The sequence below is a fragment of the Eurosta solidaginis genome, chromosome 2 (assembly GCF_040869045.1).
Source record: "Eurosta solidaginis isolate ZX-2024a chromosome 2, ASM4086904v1, whole genome shotgun sequence".
NCBI classification, from domain to species: domain Eukaryota; kingdom Metazoa; phylum Arthropoda; class Insecta; order Diptera; family Tephritidae; genus Eurosta; species Eurosta solidaginis.
This window is the reverse complement of record NC_090320.1, coordinates 232856177-232864647: the sequence shown is the minus strand read 5'-3', so window position 1 is coordinate 232864647 and position 8471 is coordinate 232856177. Positions and strand designations below refer to the sequence as shown.

Here is an 8471-nt window from a genome sequence, read left to right as displayed (position 1 = left end):
TGTAAATTATAATATTTGTTGTATTTTGAACACCTATCTTGGCGCCTTTTTTATATTTTCGTTGCAAAACTCGTGAAATTTGCAATACAACGTTTTTGAAAACTTACTGGCAATAAATAAGCAAAATACTAATAAAAGAAAAGCAAAATGAGTGCTCCGGAAAACTATTTGGTAAATTACTAATTAATTAAAGAAATTAGAAAGAAATAAGGTGTAGTAATCTTTCAGATTGAATTTCTTCTCTTGGATGACCAGAGTGAATTGCGTGCCCGTAGGCAGGAAGAAGTTGTCGACGAAATCTTGGATGCTGTTTTCGCAAGTTCCAGCTCCTCTGAGGACTCTGACACCGAAAACGAAGATCATGTAAAGTGCGAAAATTTCGAAGCGACTCTTGATGCGATGAATCAGAAAGATTTTAAGCGCACATGAGACTGAAACGTGAAACTGTGGAATACCTTATTAGTAATATCCAATAGATTATTCATATAAGTTTGTAAATACTAAATCACTTAAATTATTTTTCCTTTTAGTGAGATATTCCAATTATGCCCCTGATCCATCTAGCGGTGGAGGCCACCAGTTACGGCCAAAAAGTCTGTATATATGTATATTTGGTACGTGAGCAACACAGTGACCTTCAGACAACTAGGTAATTTGTTTGGGGTGGCTCAGTCGGCAGCGTGGTCAGTAGTGCAGCGAGTTGCTACTTTTTTGGTGTCCATAGCCGATGAACACATAAAGTGGCCACAAGGGGCTTATTTGCATGAAAATGCAGAACAATTTCGTGAAAAGAAACGTATTCCGGGTGTAATTGGGGCAATCGATTGCACACACATTGCCATTAAGGGACCAAAGAATTGTAAGGAAATGTACTTTAATAGGAAGAAAGCATACAGCATAGTGGTTCAAGCCGTAGTCGATTGTAACAAAAAATTTATTGATATTACCTGTGGTGAACCAGGATCGCTTCACGATTATAGGGTACTAAGACGATCCAAACTCTTTGAAGACGCAGAAAGTCATTATGAGGAAATGTTTCCCAACTCGCATTTCATCATAGGAGATTCCGCGTGTCCTTCGAACAAGTGGATAGTATCACCGTTCAAAGACTATGGAAATTTAAATGATGCGCAAAGAAAGTTCAACGAAATACTTTCATCTACACGAATGGTAGTTGAAAACGCATTTGGTTTGTTGAAAGGCAGATTTCGGAGGCTTTTAATGTTTACAGAGCAAACTGACCTTAAGATGATAACTAACATAGTAGTCAGCGTATGCGTTTTGCATAACATTTGCATTTCTTTTGACGACTTGTATGACATGAACGAACAAAGTACAGACACCCTATTCGCTACTGAGGATGAAAGGGATGAATCCGGTATTGATGAAGCACTTGACAGGAGGCAAAACCTTTTCAACTATTTGATACAGAATCACATCATTTAATGTCGTAAGTGGTTAGCATGAAAAAAATAAATATATACATTTTACTATCATATATATTTTAAAATTTAAGATCAAATCAATGTCAACTATGGCTAAAGGCACCAAACGCTTTTGTCAAATACAAATTGGTTATTTATTGAAAAAACTTTGCAGCACAAGCGACGATACCGATGATGATGGTGACGCTGGTACTACCATTAAGAAAGCCCCTATACGTGGCATGGATGTTGACTCCAGTGATTGTATGGTACTATGATTTTATAAAATATTATTATTTTTTTTTAATAATATAACAATTTGTCAACCCTTGTTAAACTAATGAGTTATAAATCAAAAATGATAAGCAGAAAATAAAATTAAATAACATTATATAAACTGTAATAAATGCAGTCCCATATAATTATTTAAATAAGAGATTAGAATTAGTTAGCAACTACGTAAGTATATGTGGATTAGAGGTTTACGCCGATCCTTTTATCGGCGGCGGCAGCGGCGGCGTACTCCGGTATTTTTACTTTAAAAAGCTTGATCTTTCTATTTAAACAAATATTTAGGAAAGGTTTTGTTTGTATTTATTTAAGGAAATCAACGGTTTGACCATTTCGGAAGAGATACATAAAATGGTCACACTTTTGTCTGTATATTTCGGCGTAGTTTGTGGCTCCTTGGCGGTCACACACAAAGGCGACTTACGGTTGCTATTAGTGGTCTTTTAATACTCATGCTTCTAGTGGCACATGTAGCCTCCAGATTTTTCGGCTGTTTTTAGGAGCTACAATTCCCGATGTGCGAACAGTAGCAATCCCGACCACCAGTCGCTACCACACCTGACCCTCACACCATATGACAGCACGGAGGCTATAGGACTGCGACTTCCAACTCATACCTTCGTCGACGTCACTGTCCTAGAAGCTCTTGGTGTAGCTCCGAAGACTTTCCAACGGATGCTTCTGTCGAGCTATACTTCCGAGCTACACCAGGAAAGCACCTTGAAACGTTAGGGAGTGACTATTCGGCCAAGGATGCCGCCCTCGAAATCATAAGCAGTCTAAGTGGATGTCATTGCGACATGGGTATCGTATAATCCTCGGCGCATCTACATAATTAAAATTTTACAAGGACCCTGGATCAAATTTTTAAAATGTAGACCAAAGTTTGCAGACGTTTGTGTTCACAACATTGATTTCAATAGTCTTCGTTAAATCAAAACGATATTTTAGAATGAAAGTTGAAAGATGTGAAATGTTGCTTTCCGGCCTTATGTTATAAGAGCCCATTATGGATGACCGCGTAGCTTCAGTTTTCGTACTAGTTCGACTGTCCACCACGGCGGCGGCGTTTATCGGCGGCGTTTATCGGCGGCGTATATCTCTAATGTGGATATAATATTTGAACCGTTTATTGAAATTGGCACAAGTACATTTTCGAAATCATTGAACTTATTGCAATTTTGGTAAGCTACAGTTATTTCCATTCAAGCAAGCATTCTTACAACCGTATTCGAAAAATTTAACTAAATCATTGGCAAAAATATGAAATGTCTTTTTTAGTTTTTTTGTTAATAATAATACTGACATATGAGTCCAGTTGATAATAAAATAATCGTAAAATTGAACATGATTATAATCCAGACTGAACTCTACATAGAGTAACCTAACTCTACCGGTTGTTTATAATCAATCTAAATAATTCGATACATAGAAAAGTGTACTTGTGACACTCTGCAAAGAAACGGTTCATCTGTATAGTTATGCACTATTATTAAAAATACTAAATGCTAAATAGAATGTGTTTTTAAACAAAAAAAAGCTAAAACTTTAAGGCAACTTTTCAATCGTTTTATTCACTTTCTTTCATAACAACATAACATAACAGCATAAACATTTCATACATTTAGTAATTTTTTAAATTAATTCGTTCATCAATTTCATAAAATATAAGGCAATTTACGGATCCTATCTTTTTTAAATTTTTTCAAAACCACCAATTTCATAAAAAACAACCGTTTAAACATATCATACTTCTAGTAGAAATTAAAATTAATTTGTACTTCAATTTCCTAACATATAAAGCAATTTAAAACAAGTAAGGAAGGTTAAGTTCGGGTGTAACCGAACATTACATACTCAGTTGAGAGCTATGGTGACAACATAAGGGAAAATAACCATGTAGGAAAATGAACCGAGGGAAACCCTGGAATGTGTTTGTATGACATGTGTATCAAATGAAAGGCATTAAAGAGTATTTTATGAGGGAGTGCGCCATAGTTCTATAGGTGGACGCCATTTAGGGATATAGCCATAAAGGTGGGTCAGGGTTGACCCTAGAATGCGTTTGTACGATATGGGTATCAAATGAAAGGTATAAATGAGTATTTTAAAAGGGTATGAGGTGGGTTTTGTCTAAGGCTGGGGTAACGCTCAGTCAATCCAGAGTCGAGTAAAGGTCCCACAAACCCCTACTGAATAAATACACGATATTTATATGTTACGAACACACGCACACACGGCTGGAGATATTAGGCGGACAGCAGCTTTCCGTCGAAAGATGGCGAGGGGGGGGGGGCGGAGCGTCGACTAACGGAGGTTCGGTAGGGCGGCTGAACGGTCGGGTAACGGAAGGACTGGTACGGCGGTACGGAAGCAGCGGCGGGATAGAAGCAACGGCTTAACTGCGGTAGGATGGCAAGCGGCCAACGGTCGTCGTCGCAGCGGCGGCACCGGAGGGGCGACGATGCGGCGGTGGGCTACGGAGCGCGTACCAGGGCCGGGGTGAGAGGGGAGATGGGCTGGCGACGGGGTTTACCTGGACAGCGGCAGCGTGTCCCGGGCGGGATAGGATGGACGTACCAGCGGACTTGTATTGGTCGGTCGGCTTCGGCAGGATCGGGCTGATCGAACGTCTTCGGCAGGCTCGGTAATCGGCGGGGTCAGTTACCTGCGGGAGAAACTGCGAGGACTCGGGTTAGTGCTGGTTTCACCGCTGGACACCCCCGCCTCCCTACTTGCACACTAGTAGAAGGTGCGTAAGGGGGGCGGGGTTGTACCAGCCGAGGCGCCGTGGGTCGACCCGTGGCGGAGGGGAAGTGCACCTTAACGGCACAGCGGTAGCCCCTTGTGCGCACGCATCGGCTCACGGCCGAAACCAGAGCTGCGGAGAGGGGGTCGTGCGGTCGTTCGGGCGGCGAGTCATTCCTTACCAGACCAGGACGACGGAGGGAAGGGTAGTCCGAAGACACCACTCGCGTCATCCTGGTGCAGCAGGGGGTGACTCGCGCCACGGCCGCACCCTCTTCTCCCCAGCTAACTAGAGGGAGTGGTTCCTCCGCTCCGGCCAGCCTACTAAAATCAGAGCTGAGGGGGGAGGGGGTTATTTGGTCATTAAGGCAGCGGGCCGCTCAACACCAGGGTGGGCGACGGAGGGAAGGATAGTCCGAAGACACCACTCGCGTCGTCCAGCCCAGGTGAAGGGTGACTCGCGCCATGACAGCGCCCCTTCCGCTCAGTCCGAGCCGCGGGGGAGGGGGGTTATTTGGTCATTAAGGCAGCGGGCCGCTCAACACCAGGGTGGGCGACGGAGGGAAGGATAGTCCGAAGACACCACTCGCGTCGTCCAACTCTGGTGGAGGGTGAACCGCGCCATGACAGCGCCCCCTTCCACTCGGCTAGCTAGCCGGAGTGGCAATTTTGTCTTTAAAAAGACAACCACTCCCGCTGGCTCACCTGCGAGGACTGAATTGCAAAAATGCAAATTCAATGTTTATATGGGTGGTGCCGCAAACTGGTTGAGAAGTCAACGCATCATTATTGTGCTTTTTCATTCGTTTGCTATCAGTGGTTGTTGACTATGCTATACAAGTGGTTTTTGGCTATGCTATAGAAACTGGTTGAGAAGTCAACGCACCATTATTGTGCTTTTTCATTGGTTTGCTATTAGTGGTTGTTGACTATGCTATACAAGCATAAGTACAAGTGGTTTATTGTAACGCTACGTTACAAGGGCGTGGACCTAAGTTCTATAGATGGACGCCGTTTCGAGATATCGCCATAAAGGTGGACCAGGGGTGACCCTAGAATTTGTTTGTACAATATGGGCATCAAAAGAAAGGTGATAATGAATATTTTAAAAGGGAGTATTCCTTAGTTCCATAGGTGGACGCCATTTCGAGATATCGCCATAAAGGTGGAGCAGGGGTGACCCTAGAATTTGTTTGTACAATATGGGTATCAAAAGAAAGGTGTTAATGAGTATTTTAAAAGGGCGTGGACCTAAGTTCTATAGATGGACGCCGTTTCGAGATATCGCCATAAAGGTGGACCAGGGGTGACCCTAGAATTTGTTTGTACAATATGGGCATCAAAAGAAAGGTGATAATGAATATTTTAAAAGGGAGTATTCCTTAGTTCCATAGGTGGACGCCATTTCGAGATATCGCCATAAAGGTGGAGCAGGGGTGACCCTAGAATTTGTTTGTACAATATGGGTATCAAAAGAAAGGTGTTAATGAATATTTTAAAAGGGTGTGGGGCTTAGTTCTATAGATGGACGCCGTTTCGAGATATCGCCATAAAGGTGGACCAGGGGTGACCCTAGAATTTGTTTGTACAATATGGGCATCAAAAGAAAGGTGATAATGAATATTTTAAAAGGGAGTAATCCTTAGTCCCATAGGTGGACGCCGTTTCGAGATATCGCCATAAAGGTGGACCAGGGGTGGCCCTAGAATTTGTTTGTACAATATGGGTATCAAATGAAAGGTGTTAATGAGTATTTTAAAAGAAAGTAATCCTTAGTTCCATAGGTGGACGCCGTTTCGAGATATCGCCATAAAGGTGGACCAGGGGTGACCCTAGAATTTGTTTGTACAATATGGGCATCAAAAGAAAGGTGATAATGAATATTTTAAAAGGGAGTATTCCTTAGTTCCATAGGTGGACGCCATTTCGAGATATCGCCATAAAGGTGGAGCAGGGGTGACCCTAGAATTTGTTTGTACAATATGGGCATCAAAAGAAAGGTGATAATGAATATTTTAAAAGGGAGTATTCCTTAGTTCCATAGGTGGACGCCATTTCGAGATATCGCCATAAAGGTGGAGCAGGGGTGACCCTAGAATTTGTTTGTACAATATGGGTATCAAAAGAAAGGTGTTAATGAGTATTTTAAAAGGGTGTGGGGCTTAGTTCTATAGGTGGACGCCTTTTCGAGATATCGCCATAAAGGTGGACCAGGGGTGACTCTAGAATGAGTTTGTACGATATGGGTATCAAATTAAAGGTATTAATGAGAGTTTTAAAAGGGAGTGGTGGTAGTTGTATATGTGAAGGCGTTTTCCAGACCAAAATGTGGACTAGGGTGACCCAGAACATTATCGGTTGGATACCGCTAATTTATTTATATATGTAATACCTGGCAAGATTTTAAGGGTGTTTTATTTCGCCCTGCAGAACTTTTTCATTTTCTTCTACTTAATATGGTAGGTATCACAACCACTTTATAAAGTTTTTTCTAAAGTTATATTTCGCGTCAATAAAACAATCCAATTACCTTACCATGTTTCATCCCTTTTTTCGTATTTGGTATAGAATTATGGCATTTTTTTCATTTTTCGCAATTTTCGATATCGAAAAAGTGGGCGTGGTCATAGTCGGATTTCGTTCATTTTTCATACCAAGGTAAAGTGGGTTCAGATAAATACGTGAACTGAGTTTAGTAAAGATATATCGATTTTTGCTCAAGTTATCGTGTTAACGGCCATGCGGAAGGACAGACGGACGACTGTGTATAAAAACTGGGCGTGGCATCAACCGATTTCGCCCATTTTCACAGAAAACAGTTATCGCCATAAAATCTATGCCCCTACCAAATTTCAAAAGGATTGGTTAATTTTTGTTCGATTTATGGCATTAAAAGTATCCTAGACAAATTAAATGAAAAAGGGCGGAGCCACGCCCATTTTTAAATTTTCTTTTATTTTTGTATTTTGTTGCACCATATCATTACTGGAGTTGAATCTTGACATAATTTACTTATATACTGTAAAGATATTAAATTTTTTGTTAAAATTTTACTTTAAAAAAATTTTTTTTTTAAAAGTGGGCGTGGTCCTTCTCCGATTTTGCTAATTTTTATTAAGCGTACATGCAGTAATAAGAGTAACGTTCCTGCCAAATTTCATCATGATATCTTCAACGAGTGCCAAATTAGAGCTTGCAAAAGTTTTAAATTACCTACTTAAAAAAGTGGGCGGTGCCACGCCCATTGTCCAAATTTTACTAATTTTATATTTTGCGTCATAAGTTCAACTCATCTACCAAGTTTCGTCGCTTTATCGGTCTTTTGTAATGAATTATCGCACTTTTTCGGTTTTTCGAAATTTTCGATATCGAAAAAGTGGGCGTGGTTATAGTCCGATATCGTTCATCTTAAATAGCGATCTGAGATGAGTGCTCAGGAACCTACATACCAAATTTCATCCAGATACCTCAAAATTTACTCAAGTTATCGTGTTAACGGACGGACGGACGGACGGACGGACATGGCTCAATCAAATTTTTTTTCGATCCTGATTATTTTGATATATGGAAGTCTATATCTATCTCGATTCCTTTATATATGTACAACCAACCGTTATCCAATCAAACTTAATATACTCTGTGAGCTCTGCTCAACTGAGTATAATGAAAGGCAGTGTTTTATGCACACGTTTTTAAGATGAATAAACATCAAACATTTTGATAATGAACTTACACCTGCGAACAGAAAAATAGCAGTCTCAATTCTTAATACATTTCGTCAGTTAAATACTTTTTTTATTTCCGATACTACACGAAAAAACTTCCATGATTTTTTTTAACTGAAGCTATGAAAAACAGTATCGAAAACGTTTTCGAAAAACGCAAAAATTTACCGAAATTTTGAACTTCTTATTTATGGTTCTATGCTTTTTTGGAGTATACAATTTTGTAGCAAAATCAATTTTAGTATAACAAAATTCTCGTTGATTTTTGAAGTTTTTTGAGATT

General features: G+C 40.5%; 1 long non-coding RNA gene across 1 annotated transcript; it reads left to right on the top strand.

The window, feature by feature from the left end:
- On the top strand, positions 1 to 1827 carry LOC137240683 (uncharacterized). The gene is made up of 4 exons (XR_010949804.1): positions 1 to 171; positions 229 to 462; positions 531 to 1450; positions 1517 to 1827. It is a non-coding gene; the product is annotated as an uncharacterized lncRNA (long non-coding RNA).
- Positions 1828 to 8471: the final 6644 nt, after the last annotated feature.